Source organism: Bombina bombina, chromosome 7 (genome assembly GCF_027579735.1).
Source record: "Bombina bombina isolate aBomBom1 chromosome 7, aBomBom1.pri, whole genome shotgun sequence".
NCBI classification, from domain to species: Eukaryota; Metazoa; Chordata; class Amphibia; order Anura; family Bombinatoridae; genus Bombina; species Bombina bombina.
The window spans coordinates 632,724,198-632,740,353 of record NC_069505.1 but is presented as its reverse complement, the minus strand read 5'-3'; the positions used below and the strand labels follow the sequence as shown (position 1 = coordinate 632,740,353).

Sequence of the window (16,156 nt, the reverse complement as noted above, 5' to 3'; positions counted from 1 at the left end):
TACAACTGTGTGTAATGTGTATAAGGGTGAGGTATACAGCTGTGTGTAATGTGTATAAGGGTGAGGTATACAGCTGTGTGTAATGTGTATAAGGGTGAGGTATACAGCTGTGTGTAATGTGTATAAGGGTGAGGTATACAGCTGTGTGTAATGTGTATAAGGGTGAGGTATACAGCTGTGTGTAATGTGTATAAGGGTGAGGTATACAGCTGTGTGTAATGTGTATAAGGGTGAGGTATACAGCTGTGTGTAATGTGTATAAGGGTGAGGTATACAGCTGTGTGTAATGTGTATAAGGGTGGGATATACAGCTGTGTGTAATGTGTATAAGGGTGAGGTATACAGCTGTATGTAATGTGTATAAGGGTGGGGTATACAGCTGTATGTAATGTGTATAAGGGTGAGGTATACAGCTGTGTGTAATGTGTATAAGGGTAGGGTATACAGCTGTGTGTAATGTGTATAAGGGTGAGGTATACAGCTGTGTGTAATGTGTATAAGGGTGAGGTATACAGCTGTGTGTAATGTTTATAAGGGTGAGGTATTCAGCTGTGTGTAATGTGTATAAGGGTGAGGTATACAGCTGTGTGTAATGTGTATAAGTGTGAGGTATACAGCTGTGTGTAATGTGTATAAGGGTGAGGTATACAGCTGTGTGTAATGTGTATAAGGGTGAGGTATACAGCTGTGTGTAATGTTTATAAGGGTGAGGTATACAGCTGTGTGTAATGTGTATAAGGGTGAGGTATACAGCTGTGTGTAATGTGTATAAGGGTGAGGTATACAGCTGTGTGTAATGTGTATAAGGGTGAGGTATACAGCTGTGTGTAATGTGTATAAGGGTGAGGTATACAGCTGTGTGTAATGTGTATAAGGGTGAGGTATACAGCTGTGTGTAATGTGTATAAGGGTGAGGTATACAGCTGTGTGTAATGTGTATAAGGGTGAGGTATACAGCTGTGTGTAATGTGTATAAGGGTGAGGTATACAGCTGTGTGTAATGTGTATAAGGGTAGGGTATACAGCTGTGTGTAATGTGTATAAGGGTGAGGTATACAGCTGTGTGTAATGTGTATAAGGGTGAGGTATACAGCTGTGTGTAATGTGTATAAGGGTGAGGTATACAGCTGTGTGTAATGTGTACAAGGGTGAGGTATACAGCTGTGTGTAATGTGTACAAGGGTGGGGTATACAGCTGTGTGTAATGTGTACAAGGGTGGGGTATACAGCTGTGTGTAATGTGTATAAGGGTGAGGTATACAGCTGTGTGTAATGTGTATAAGGGTGAGGTATACAGCTGTGTGTAATGTGTATAAGGGTGAGGTATACAGCTGTGTGTAATGTGTATAAGGGTGAGGTATACAGCTGTGTGTAATGTGTATAAGGGTGAGGTATACAGCTGTGTGTAATGTGTATAAGGGTGAGGTATACAGCTGTGTGTAATGTGTATAAGGGTAGGGTATACAGCTGTGTGTAATGTGTATAAGGGTGAGGTATACAGCTGTGTGTAATGTGTATAAGGGTGAGGTATACAGCTGTGTGTAATGTGTATAAGGGTGAGGTATACAGCTGTGTGTAATGTGTATAAGGGTGAGGTATACAGCTGTGTGTAATGTGTACAAGGGTGGGGTATACAGCTGTGTGTAATGTGTATAAGGGTGGGGTATACAGCTGTGTGTAATGTGTATAAGGGTGAGGTATACAGCTGTGTGTAATGTGTATAAGGGTGAGGTATACAGCTGTGTGTAATGTGTATAAGGGTGAGGTATACAGCTGTGTGTAATGTGTATAAGGGTGAGGTATACAGCTGTGTGTAATGTGTATAAGGGTGAGGTATACAGCTGTGTGTAATGTGTATAAGGGTGAGGTATACAGCTGTGTGTAATGTGTATAAGGGTGAGGTATACAGCTGTATGTAATGTGTATAAGGGTGGGATATACAGCTGTGTGTAATGTGTATAAGGGTGAGGTATACAGCTGTATGTAATGTGTATAAGGGTGGGGTATACAGCTGTATGTAATGTGTATAAGGGTGAGGTATACAGCTGTGTGTAATGTGTATAAGGGTGAGGTATACAGCTGTGTGTAATGTGTATAAGGGTAGGGTATACAGCTGTGTGTAATGTGTATAAGGGTGAGGTATACAGCTGTGTGTAATGTGTATAAGGGTGAGGTATACAGCTGTGTGTAATGTGTATAAGGGTGGGGTATACAGCTGTGTGTAATGTGTATAAGGGTGAGGTATACAGCTGTGTGTAATGTGTATAAGGGTAGGGTATACAGCTGTGTGTAATGTGTATAAGGGTGAGGTATACAGCTGTGTGTAATGTGTATAAGGGTGAGGTATACAGCTGTGTGTAATGTTTATAAGGGTGAGGTATTCAGCTGTGTGTAATGTGTATAAGGGTGAGGTATACAGCTGTGTGTAATGTGTATAAGTGTGAGGTATACAGCTGTGTGTAATGTGTATAAGGGTGAGGTATACAGCTGTGTGTAATGTGTATAAGGGTGAGGTATACAGCTGTGTGTAATGTTTATAAGGGTGAGGTATACAGCTGTGTGTAATGTGTATAAGGGTGAGGTATACAGCTGTGTGTAATGTGTATAAGGGTGAGGTATACAGCTGTGTGTAATGTGTATAAGGGTGAGGTATACAGCTGTGTGTAATGTGTATAAGGGTGAGGTATACAGCTGTGTGTAATGTGTATAAGGGTGAGGTATACAGCTGTGTGTAATGTGTATAAGGGTGAGGTATACAGCTGTGTGTAATGTGTATAAGGGTGAGGTATACAGCTGTGTGTAATGTGTATAAGGGTGAGGTATACAGCTGTGTGTAATGTGTATAAGGGTAGGGTATACAGCTGTGTGTAATGTGTATAAGGGTGAGGTATACAGCTGTGTGTAATGTGTATAAGGGTGAGGTATACAGCTGTGTGTAATGTGTATAAGGGTGAGGTATACAGCTGTGTGTAATGTGTATAAGGGTGAGGTATACAGCTGTGTGTAATGTGTACAAGGGTGGGGTATACAGCTGTGTGTAATGTGTACAAGGGTGGGGTATACAGCTGTGTGTAATGTGTATAAGGGTGAGGTATACAGCTGTGTGTAATGTGTATAAGGGTGAGGTATACAGCTGTGTGTAATGTGTATAAGGGTGAGGTATACAGCTGTATGTAATGTGTATAAGGGTGGGATATACAGCTGTGTGTAATGTATATAAGGGTGAGGTATACAGCTGTGTGTAATGTGTATAAGGGTGAGGTATACAGCTGTGTGTAATGTGTATAAGGGTGAGGTATACAGCTGTGTGTAATGTGTATAAGGGTAGGGTATACAGCTGTGTGTAATGTGTATAAGGGTGAGGTATACAGCTGTGTGTAATGTGTATAAGGGTGAGGTATACAGCTGTGTGTAATGTGTATAAGGGTGAGGTATACAGCTGTGTGTAATGTGTATAAGGGTGAGGTATACAGCTGTGTGTAATGTGTATAAGGGTGAGGTATACAGCTGTGTGTAATGTGTATAAGGGTGAGGTATACAGCTGTTTGTAATGTGTATAAGGGTGAGGTATACAGCTGTGTAATGTGTATACGGGTGAGGTATACAGCTGTGTGTAATGTGTATAAGAGTGAGGTATACAGCTGTGTGTAATGTGTATAATGGTGAGGTATACAGCTGTGTGTAATGTGTATAAGGGTGGGGTATACAGCTGTGTGTAATGTGTATAAGGGTGAGGTATACAGCTGTGTATAAGGGTGAGGTATACAGCTGTGTGTAATGTGTATAAGAGTGAGGTATACAGCTGTGTGTAATGTGTATAAGAGTGAGGTATACAGCTGTGTGTAATGTGTATAAGGGTGAGGTATACAGCTGTGTGTAATGTGTATAAGGGTGAGGTATACAGCTGTGTGTAATGTGTATAAGGGTGAGGTATACAGCTGTGTGTAATGTGTATAAGGGTGAGGTATACAGCTGTGTATAAGGGTGAGGTATACAGCTGTGTGTAATGTGTATAAGGGTGAGGTATACAGCTGTATGTAAGGGTGGGGTATACAGCTGTGTGTAATGTGTATAAGGGTGGGGTATACAGCTGTGTGTAAGGGTGAGGTATACAGCTGTGTATAAGGGTGAGATATACAGCTGTGCGTAAGGGTGGGGTATACAGCTGTGTATAAGGGTGAGGTATACAGCTGTGTATAAGGGTGAGGTATACAGCTGTGTGTAAGGGTGAGGTATACAGCTGTGTATAAGGGTGAGGTATACAGCTGTGTATAAGGGTGGGGTATACAGCTGTGTATAAGGGTGAGGTATACAGCTGTGTATAAGGGTGAGGTATACAGCTGTGTGTAAGGGTGGGGTATACAGCTGTGTATAAGGGTGAGGTATACAGCTGTGTATAAGGGTGAGGTATACAGCTGTGTGTAAGGGTGGGGTATACAGATGTGTGTAAGGGTGAGGTATACAGCTGTGTATAAGGGTGAGGTATACAGCTGTGTATAAGGGTGGGGTCGTATACAGTTATATGCACAGCTGTGTGTCTGCCACTCTCTGTAGACTACAGTGTATATTTGTGCCACATAGCTTCAGCCATATAGATGCACCAATGATTAACTCCTTCTTGCTGGGCACATAGATAGCAGTTATTAACCCCCTCTGCCTAGTTATATAGACATCACTGTTTAAGTCTGTCCTACCAAACCCATAACAACCCTCTATGGCAGTGATGAACTCACTCCGGCTAATCACATAGAGAGCAGGGCTTAAAGGGAGAGGAAACCCACATTTTTTTCTTTCATAATTCAGATAGAGCAGCAATTTTAAATTTTACTCCTGTTATCAATTTGTCTTTGTTCTTTGTGTATCTTTATTTGAAAAACAGAAATATAAGCTTAGGATCCGGCCCATTTAGCCACCAATCAGCAAGCGCTGCACAGGAGAAGGAAATACTACCACTATAACTCCACTGCTCTATGTTTTACTTAACCTAGGGGCCTAAAAACCACTGTTCTATATATCACTGGCATAAAAAGGGTTAAATCACTGCTCTTTGTGTATCGCTGGCAATGAGTGATTTTCAGCAATCATGTTTACTGGCAGCCAAGGGGTTTAAATTGCTGCTTAGTGTGTTTCAGTGGCAGTTATGGGGGTAAACTCAATGTTCTGTGGCTGTTGCTGGCAGTCAGGGGATACAATCCCTACTTCATGTGTCATTGGCAGCCAAAGGGAAAAATCACTGCTGCAAAATTGCTGTTATGCAAAATATAAATAGTGAAAGCAAAATCAAAGCCAAGAACAGGGTTTAGAGAAGGGGCAGTTGGGAATCGCTGCCATCTGGCAAACCCTAGACTCTCTGATATGTCTTCTTGCCCACTGGTGGGGTTTCAGATCATATAAAGAGGAATTTGCGGAGACCACATTGTCGCATCATTAGACCCTCTCTTATTAGATGAGGCTGCTGGGTACAAGTCTGTACTGCAGCTGCCTTCTCTATAGCTAGGTACGCCTTCCCCTCACCCATACAAAGGGTTCCCCGGGCACTTATCTTCTATTGTGAGATGATAGAGGGGGTTTCTGTGTATTGTGCCATCTGTAACAGTGGTGCTGGGTATCACATCATAGGAGATGTATGGTTATATTTACTGTATAGGTGCAGGGTCTTCCCCTATCAGACCCACAAACCTGCCCTGTTGTCTCCCTACACTGCCAGACACTGCTACCCAGTACCCACTCACTGACCAACAACCTGCCTCTAGCCTTGCAATCCCAGCATGCACTGGGCAGATTTGCATAACCACCTCTGCCCTGTGATGAGCTGTAATTATAAGTTACTGATGAACAAACAACAAATAAAACTAATAGAGACAAAGCTGAGGGAACAGAGGGATAAGCAGGTGTAATTATAATGCACCTGTGTCTGTCTCCCTAATCTAAATGAATCCAGTACTGAGGGCTGATATATATCACAGGGAGCAGCTAATACAGATGCCCAGATGATCCTCAGTGGTCTGGGGTTCAGGCTTCAAACCTGTAGCTGTCTAGGGACAGAGTGGTTCAATTCCACCTTCTGGGCGTGGGTCTAAGTCACTTGTTTTATTAGTGAGCATTAGAAGAGAGGCATGCTGGGAGCAGCAGGAGAGAGAGGTATGCTGGGAGCAGCAGGAGAGAGAGAGGCATGCTGGGATTTATTAGTGTATAATCTGACTATATAGAATAACAGGACCGGTGAGACTAGGACGTTCTTTAGTGAACCGAGACCCTACAGGCACTAAATAGAGAATATTTACCGTCTCCCCTGGGTGCTGTTGCTTATTCTTTGAATACAAATAAATACTCAGTTTAGATTCATTAATACAACAAAGAGCTCATCAGTAAAACCTAATGATTACTGGAGATGATTACAGGATGAGGCAGCTCTCTGCTTATTAGTGAATCTGGCCCCTCAGATAACACAGGAATAGGGAGATTTATGTAGTAACAGTACTTCTGCTCAGTACCTACACGTGCACTATACACTGGGGAATCCTCTCTGGAAAGAAATACAACGCAGACACATATTATGTTTATTTATTGCTCACATATTGTGTGTTTAAGTATCACATTTATTTGTGCATTATCACTAGTGTGTGAGTGTGATGAGTACTTGTGTATGAGCATGTAACTGTGTATTATCACTAGTGGGTGAGTGTGATGAGTACTTGTGTATGTGCATGTACCTGTGTATTATCACTAGTGTGTGAGTATGATAAATACTTGTGTATGTGCATGTACCTGTGTATTATCACTAGTGTGTGAGTATGATGAATACTTGTGTATGTGCATGTACCTGTGTATTATCACTAGTGTGTCAGTATGATGAGTACTTGCGTATGTGCATGTACCTGGGTATTATCACTAGTGTGTGAGTGTGATGAGTACTTGCGTATGTGCATGTACCTGGGTATTATCACTAGTGTGTGAGTATGATGAGTACTTGTGTATGTGCATGTACCTGGGTATTATCACTAGTGTGTGAGTGTGATTAGTACTTGTGTATGTACATGTAACTGTGTATTATCACTAGTGTGTGAGTATGATGAATACTTGTGTATGTGCATGTACCTGTGTATTATCACTAGTGTGTGAGTGTGATGAGTACTTGTGTATTAGCATGTAACTGTGTATTATCACTAGTGTATGAGTGTGATTTGTACTTGTGTATGTGCATGTAACTGTGTATTATCACTAGTGTGTGACTCGTATGATGAATACTTGTGTTTGTGCATGTAACTGTGTATTATCAGTAGTGTGTGAGTGTGATGAGTACTTGTGTATGTGCATGTAACTGTGTATTATCAGTAGTGTGTGAGTGTGATGAGTACTTGTGTATGTGCATGTACCTGGGTATTATCAGTAGTGTGTGAGTATGATGATTACTTGTGTATGTGCATGTACCTGGGTATTATCAGTAGTGTGTGAGTATGATGAGTACTTGTGTATGAGCATGTACCTGGGTATTATCAGTAGTGTGTGAGTATGATGATTACTTGTGTATGTGCATGTACCTGGGTATTATCAGTAGTGTGTGAGTATGATGAGTAATTGTGTATGTGCATGTACCTGTGTATTATCACTAGTGTGTGAGTATGATGAGTACTTGTGTATGAGCATGTACCTGGGTATTATCAGTAGTGTGTGAGTATGATGATTACTTGTGTATGTGCATGTACCTGGGTATTATCAGTAGTGTGTGAGTATGATGAGTAATTGTGTATGTGCATGTACCTGTGTATTATCACTAGTGTGTGAGTATGATGAATACTTGTGTATGAGCATGTACCTGGGTATTATCACTAGTGTGTGAGTATGATGAGTACTTGTGTATGTGCATGTAACTGTGTATTATCACTAGTTTGTAACTCGTATGATGAGTGCTTGTGTATGTGCATGTACCTGGGTATTATCAGTAGTGTGTGAGTATGATGAGTACTTGTGTATGTGCATGTACCTGGGTATTATCACTAGTGTGTGAGTGTGATATTTATATAGCAACAAATCTCTGTATATTACAGCCTTGTGCCAGTATAGTATTTGTGTATGCAGATGTGTGTGTTATTACTGTGTGTTTACTAACGTACTTGTGTGTGTTTAACTGTTTAGCTTTTATTATTCAATCCCAGCATGCACTGGGCTGATTTGCATAACCACCTCTGCCCTGTGATGAGCTGTAATTATAAGTTACTGATGAACAAACAACAAATAAAACTAATAGAGAAAAAGCTGAGGGAACAGAGGGATAAGCCGGTGTAATTATATTGCACCTGTGTCTGTCTCCCTAATCTAAATGAATCCAGTACTGAGGGCTGATATATATCACAGGGAGCAGCTAATACAGATGCCCAGATGATCCTCAGTGGTCTGGGGTTCAGGCTTCAAACCTGTAGCTGTCTAGGGACAGAGTGGTTCAATTCCACCTTCTGGGCGTGGGTCTAAGTCACTTGTTTTATTAGTGAGCATTAGAAGAGAGGCATGCTGGGAGCAGCAGGAGAGAGAGAGGCATGCTGGGATTTATTAGTGTATAATCTGACTATATAGAATAACAGGACCGGTGAGACTAGGACGTTCTTTAGTGAACCGAGACCCTACAGGCACTAAATAGAGAATATTTACCATCTCCCCTGGGTGCTGTTGCTTACTCTTTGAATACAAATAAATACTCAGTTTAGATTCATTAATACAACAAAGAGCTCTTCAGTAAAACCTAATGATTACTGGAGATGATTACAAGATGAGGCAGCTCTCTGCTTATTAGTGAATCTGGCTCCTCAGATAACACAGGAATAGGGAGATTTATGTAGTAACAGTACTTCTGCTCAGTACCTACACGTGCACTATACACTGGGGAATCCTCTCTGGAAAGAAATACAACGCAGACACATATTATGTTTATTTATTGCTCACATATTGTGTGTTTAAGTATCACATTTATTTGTGCATTATCACTAGTGTGTGAGTGTGATTACTTGTGTATGAGCATGTACCTGTGTATTATCACTAGTGTGTGAGTATGATGAGTACTTGTGTATGTGCATGTACCTGTGTATTATCACTAGTACGTGAGTATGATAAATACTTGTGTATGTGCATGTACCTGTGTATTATCACTAGTGTGTGAATATAATGAGTACTTGTGTATGTGCATGTACCTGTGTATTATCACTAGTGTGTGAATATGATGAGTACTTGTGTATGTGCATGTACCTGTCTATTATCACTAGTGTGTGAGTATAATGAGTTCTTGTGTATGTGCATGTACCTGTGTATTATCACTGTGTGTGAGTGTGATGAGTACTTGTGTATGTGCATGTACCTGTGTATTATCACTAGTGTGTGAATATGATGAGTACTTGTGTATGTGCATGTACCTGTCTATTATCACTAGTGTGTGAGTATAATGAGTTCTTGTGTATGTGCATGTACCTGTGTATTATCACTGTGTGTGAGTGTGATGAGTACTTGTGTATGTGCATGTACCTGTGTATTATCACTAGTGCGTGAGTATGATGAGTACTTGTGTATGTGCATGTACCTGTGTATTATCACTGTGTGTGAGTAGGATGAGTACTTGTGTATGTGCATGTACCTGTGTATTATTACTAGTGCACGAGTATAATGAATACTTGTGTATGTGCATGTACCTGTGTATTATCACTAGTGTGTGAGTATGATGAGTACTTGTGTATGTGCATGTACCTGTGTATTATCACTAGTGTGTGAGTATGATGAGTACTTGCGTATGTGCATGTACCTGCGTATTATCACTAGTGTGTGAGTATGATGAGTACTTGTGTATGTGCATGTACCTGTGTATTATCACTAGTGTGTGAGTATGATGAGTACTTGTGTATGTGCATGTACCTGTGTATTATCACTAGTGTGTGAGTATGATGAGTACTTGCGTATGTGCATGTACCTGTGTATTATCACTAGTGTGTGAGTGTGATGAGTACTTGTGTATGTGCATGTACCTGGGTATTATCACTAGTGTGTGATTATGATGAATAATTGTTTATGTGCATGTAACTGTGTATTATCACTAGTGTGTGAGTATGATGAGTAATTGTGTATGTGCATGTACCTGTGTATTATCACTAGTTTGTGAGTGTGATGAGTACTTGTGTATGTGCATGTAACTGTGTATTATCACTAGTGCGTGATTATGATGAGTACTTGTGTATGTGAATGTAACTGTGTATTATCACTAGTGTGTGAGTATGATGAATACTTGTGTATGTGCATGTAACTGTGTATTATCACTAGTGTGTGAGTAATATGAATACTTGTGTATGTGAATGTAACTGTGTATTATCACTAGTGTGTGAGTAATATGAATACTTGTGTATCTGCATGTAACTGTGTATTATCACTAGTGTGTGAGTGTGATGAATACTTGTGTATGTGCATGTAACTGTGTATTATCACTAGTGTGTGAGTAATATGAATACTTGTGTATGTGAATGTAACTGTGTATTATCACTAGTGTGTGAGTATGATGAATACTTGTGTATCTGCATGTAACTGTGTATTATCACTAGTGCGTGAGTATGATGAGTACTTGTGTATGTGCATGTAACTGTGTAGTATCACAAGTGTGTGAGTATGATGAATACTTGTGTATGTGCATGTAACTGTGTATTATCACTAGTGTGTGAGTATGATGAATACTTGTGTATGTGCATGTACCTGTGTATTATCACTAGTGTGTGAGTGTGATGAGTACTTGTGTATGTGCATGTACCTGGGTATTATCACTAGTGTGAGTATAATGAGTACTTGTGTATGTGCATGCACTGTGTATTATCACTAGTGTGTGAGTGTGATGAGTACTTGTGTATGTGCATGTACCTGTGTATTATCACTAGTGTGGGAGTATGATGAGTACTTGTGTAGGTGCATGTAACTGTGTATTATCACTAGTGTGTAAGTGTGATGAGTACTTGTGTATGAGCATGTTACTGTGTATTATCACTAGTGCATGAATATGATGAATATTTGTGTATGTGCATGTACCTGTGTATTATCACTAGTACGTGAGTATGATGAGTACTTGTGTATGAGCATGTACCTGGGTATTATCACTAGAGTGTAACTCGTATGATGAATGCTTGTGTATGTGCATGTACCTTGGTATTATCACTAGTGTGTGAGTATGATGAGTACTTGTGTATGAGCATGTACCTGGGTATTATCAGTAGTGTGTGACTCGTATGATGAGTTCTTGTGTATGTGCATGTACCTGTGTATTATCACTGGAGTGTGAGTATGATGAGTACTTGTGTATGTGCATGTACCTGGGTATTATCACTAGTGTGTGAGTATGATGAGTACTTGTGTATGAGCATGTACCTGTGTATTATCACTAGTTTGTAACTCGTATGATGAGTGCTTGTGTATGTGCATGTACCTGGGTATTATCAGTAGTGCGTGAGTATGATGAGTACTTGTGTATGTGCATGTACCTGGGTATTATCAGTAGTGTGTGAGTGTGATATTTATATAGCAACAAATCTCTGTATATTACAGCCTTGTGCCAGTATAGTATTTGTGTATGCAGATGTGTGTGTTATTACTGTGTGTGCACTAACGTACTTGTGTGTGTTTAACTGTTTAGCTTTTATTATTCAATCCCAGCATGCACTGGGCTGATTTGCATAACCACCTCTGCCCTGTGATGAGCTGTAATTATAAGTTACTGATGAACAAACAACAAATAAAACTAATAGAGACAAAGCTGAGGGAACAGAGGGATAAGCCGGTGTAATTATACTGCACCTGTGTCTGTCTCCCTAATCTAAATGAATCCGGTACTGAGGGCTGATATATATCACAGGGAGCAGCTAATACAGATGCCCAGATGATCCTCAGTGGTCTGGGGTTCAGGCTTCAAACCTGTAACTGTCTAGGGACAGAGTGGTTCAATTCCACCTTCTGGGCGTGGGTCTAAGTCACTTGTTTTATTAGTGAGCATTAGAAGAGAGGCATGCTGGGAGTACCAGGAGAGAGAGGCATGCTGGGATTTATTAGTGTATAATCTGACTATATAGAATAACAGGACCGGTGAGACTAGGACGTTCTTTAGTGATCCGAGACCCTACAGGCACTAAATAGAGAATATTTACCATCTCCCCTAGGTGCTGTTGCTTACTCTTTGAATACAAATAAATACTCAGTTTAGATTCATTAATACAACAAAGAGCTCATCAGTAAAACCTAATGATTACTGGAGATGATTACAGGATGAGGCAGCTCTCTGCTTATTAGTGAATCTGGCCCCTCAGATAACACAGGAATAGGGAGATTTATGTAGTAACAGCACTTCTGCTCAGTACCTACACGTGCACTATACACTGGGGAATCCTCTCTGGAAAGAAATAAAACGCAGACACATATTATGTTTATTTATTGCTCACATATTGTGTGTTTAAGTATCACATTTATTTGTGCATTATCACTAGTGTGTGAGTGTGATGAGTACTTGTGTATGAGCATGTACCTGTGTATTATCACTAGTATGTGATTGTGATGAGTACTTGTGTATGTGCATGTACCTGTGTATTATCACTAGTGCGTGAGTATAATGAGTACTTGTGTATGTGCATGTACCTGTGTATTATTACTGTGTGTGAGTGGGATGAGTACTTGTGTATGTGCATGTACCTGTGTATTATTACTAGTGCATGAGTATAATGAATACTTGTGTATGTGCATGTACCTGTGTATTATCACTAGTGTGTGAGTATGATGAGTACTTGTGTATGTGCATGTACCTGTGTATTATCACTAGTGTGTGAGTATGATGAGTACTTGCGTATGTGCATGTACCTGCGTATAATCACTAGTGTGTGAGTATGATGAGTACTTGTGTATGTGCATGTACCTGTGTATTATCACTAGTGTGTGAGTATGATGAGTACTTGTGTATGTGCATGTACCTGTGTATTATCACTAGTGTGTGAGTATGATGAGTACTTGCGTATGTGCATGTACCTGTGTATTATCACTAGTGTGTGAGTGTGATGAGTACTTGTGTATGTGCATGTACCTGGGTATTATCACTAGTGTGTGATTATGATGAATACTTGTTTATGTGCATGTAACTGTGTATTATCACTAGTGTGTGAGTATGATGAGTAATTGTGTATGTGCATGTACCTGTGTATTATCACTAGTTTGTGAGTGTGATGAGTACTTGTGTATGTGCATGTAACTGTGTATTATCACTAGTGCGTGATTATGATGAGTACTTGTGTATGTGAATGTAACTGTGTATTATCACTAGTGTGTGAGTATGATGAATACTTGTGTATGTGCATGTAACTGTGTATTATCACTAGTGTGTGAGTAATATGAATACTTGTGTATGTGAATGTAACTGTGTATTATCACTAGTGTGTGAGTAATATGAATACTTGTGTATCTGCATGTAACTGTGTATTATCACTAGTGTGTGAGTGTGATGAATACTTGTGTATGTGCATGTAACTGTGTATTATCACTAGTGTGTGAGTAATATGAATACTTGTGTATGTGAATGTAACTGTGTATTATCACTAGTGTGTGAGTATGATGAATACTTGTGTATCTGCATGTAACTGTGTATTATCACTAGTGCGTGAGTATGATGAGTACTTGTGTATGTGCATGTAACTGTGTAGTATCACAAGTGTGTGAGTATGATGAATACTTGTGTATGTGCATGTAACTGTGTATTATCACTAGTGTGTGAGTATGATGAATACTTGTGTATGTGCATGTACCTGTGTATTATCACTAGTGTGTGAGTGTGATGAGTACTTGCGTATGTGCATGTACCTGTGTATTATCACTAGTGTGTGAGTATGATGAATACTTGTGTATGTGCATGTACCTGGGTATTATCACTAGTGTGAGTATAATGAGTACTTGTGTATGTGCATGCACTGTGTATTATCACTAGTGTGTGAGTGTGATGAGTACTTGTGTATGTGCATGTACCTGTGTATTATCACTAGTGTGGGAGTATGATGAGTACTTGTGTAGGTGCATGTAACTGTGTATTATCACTAGTATGTAAGTGTGATGAGTACTTGTGTATGAGCATGTTACTGTGTATTATCACTAGTGCATGAATATGATGAATATTTGTGTATGTGCATGTACCTGTGTATTATCACTAGTGTGTGAGTATGAGTACTTGTGTATGTGCATGTTACTGTGTATTATCACTAGTGCGTGAATATGATGAATATTTGTGTATGTGCATGTACCTGTGTATTATCACTAGTACGTGAGTATGATGAGTACTTGTGTATGAGCATGTACCTGGGTATTATCACTAGTGTGTGAGTATGATGAGTGCTTGTGTATGTGCATGTACCTTGGTATTATCACTAGTGTGTGAGTATGATAAATACTTGTGTATGTGCATGTACCTGTGTATTATCACTAGTGTGTGAGTATGATGAATACTTGTGTATGTGCATGTACCTGTGTATTATCACTAGTGTGTCAGTATGATGAGTACTTGCGTATGTGCATGTACCTGGGTATTATCACTAGTGTGTGAGTGTGATGAGTACTTGTGTATGTGCATATACCTGTGTATTATCAGTAGTGTGTGAGTGTGATGAGTACTTGCGTATGTGCATGTACCTGGGTATTATCACTAGTGTGTGAGTGTGATTAGTACTTGTGTATGTGCATGTACCTGGGTATTATCACTAGTGTGTGAGTATGATGAAATACTTGAGTATGTGCATGTACCTGTGTATTATCACTAGTGTGTGAGTATGATGAGTACTTGCGTATGTGCATGTACCTGGGTATTATCACTAGTGTGTGAGTGTGATTAGTACTTTTGTATGTGCATGTACCTGGGTATTATCACTAGTGTGTGAGTATGATGAGTACTTGCGTATGTGCATGTACCTGTGTATTATCACTAGTGTGTGAGTATGATGAGTACTTGCGTATATGCATGTACCTGTGTATTATCACTAGTGTGTGAGTATGATGAGTACTTGCGTATGTGCATGTACCTGGGTATTATCACTAGTGTGTGAGTGTGATTAGTACTTGTGTATGTGCATGTACCTGGGTATTATCACGAGTTTGTGAGTGTGATGAGTACTTGTGTATGTGCATGTAACTGTGTATTATCACTAGTGCGTGATTATGATGAGTACTTGTGTATGTGAATGTAACTGTGTAATATCACTAGTGTGTGAGTATGATGAATACTTGTGTATGTGCATGTACCTGTGTATTATCACTAGCATGTGAGTGTGATGAGTACTTGTGTATGTGCATGTACCTCTGTATTATCACTAGTGTGTGAGTATGATAAATACTTGTGTATGTGCATGTACCTGTGTATTATCACTAGTGTGTGAGTATGATGAATACTTGTGTATGTGCATGTACCTGTGTATTATCACTAGTGTGTGAGTGTGATGAGTACTTGTGTATGAGCATGTAACTGTGTATTATCACTAGTGTGTGGGTGTGATTTGTACTTGTGTATGTGCATGTACCTGGGTATTATCACTAGTGTGTGAGTATGATGAGTACTTGTGTATGTGCATGTAACTGTGTATTATCACTAGTGTGTGACTCGTATGATGAATACTTGTGTTTGTGCATGTAACTGTGGATTATCAGTAGTGTGTGAGTGTGATGAGTACTTGTGTATGTGCATGTACCTGGGTTTTATCAGTAGTGTGTGAGTATGATGATTACTTGTGTATATGCATGTACCTGGGTATTATCAGTAGTGTGTGAGTATGATGAGTACTTGTGTATGAGCATGTACCTGGGTATTATCACTAGTGTGTGAGTATGATGAGTAATTGTGTATGTGCATGTACCTGTGTATTATCACTAGTGTGTGAGTATGATGAATACTTGTGTATGAGCATGTACCTGGGTATTATCACTAGTGTGTGAGTATGATGAGTACTTGTGTATGTGCATGTAACTGTGTATTATCACTAGTTTGTAACTCGTATGATGAGTGCTTGTGTATGTGCATGTACCTGGGTATTATCAGTAGTGTGTGAGTATGATGAGTACTTGCATATGTGCATGTACCTGGGTATTATCACTAGAGTGTGAGTATGATGAGTACTTGTGTATGTGCATG

General features: G+C 39.8%; 3 non-coding genes across 3 annotated transcripts; all 3 read left to right on the top strand.

Moving 5' to 3' along the window:
- The first annotated feature begins 5,984 nt into the window (after positions 1-5,984).
- Positions 5,985-6,071, top strand: TRNASTOP-UCA (transfer RNA opal suppressor (anticodon UCA)). Its single transcript has one exon. It is a non-coding gene; the product is annotated as a tRNA-Sec (tRNA).
- Positions 6,072-8,373: 2,302 nt separating this feature from the next.
- Positions 8,374-8,460, top strand: TRNASTOP-UCA (transfer RNA opal suppressor (anticodon UCA)). Its single transcript has one exon. It is a non-coding gene; the product is annotated as a tRNA-Sec (tRNA).
- A 3,424-nt stretch (positions 8,461-11,884) lies between these two features.
- Positions 11,885-11,971, top strand: TRNASTOP-UCA (transfer RNA opal suppressor (anticodon UCA)). Its single transcript has one exon. It is a non-coding gene; the product is annotated as a tRNA-Sec (tRNA).
- Positions 11,972-16,156: the final 4,185 nt, after the last annotated feature.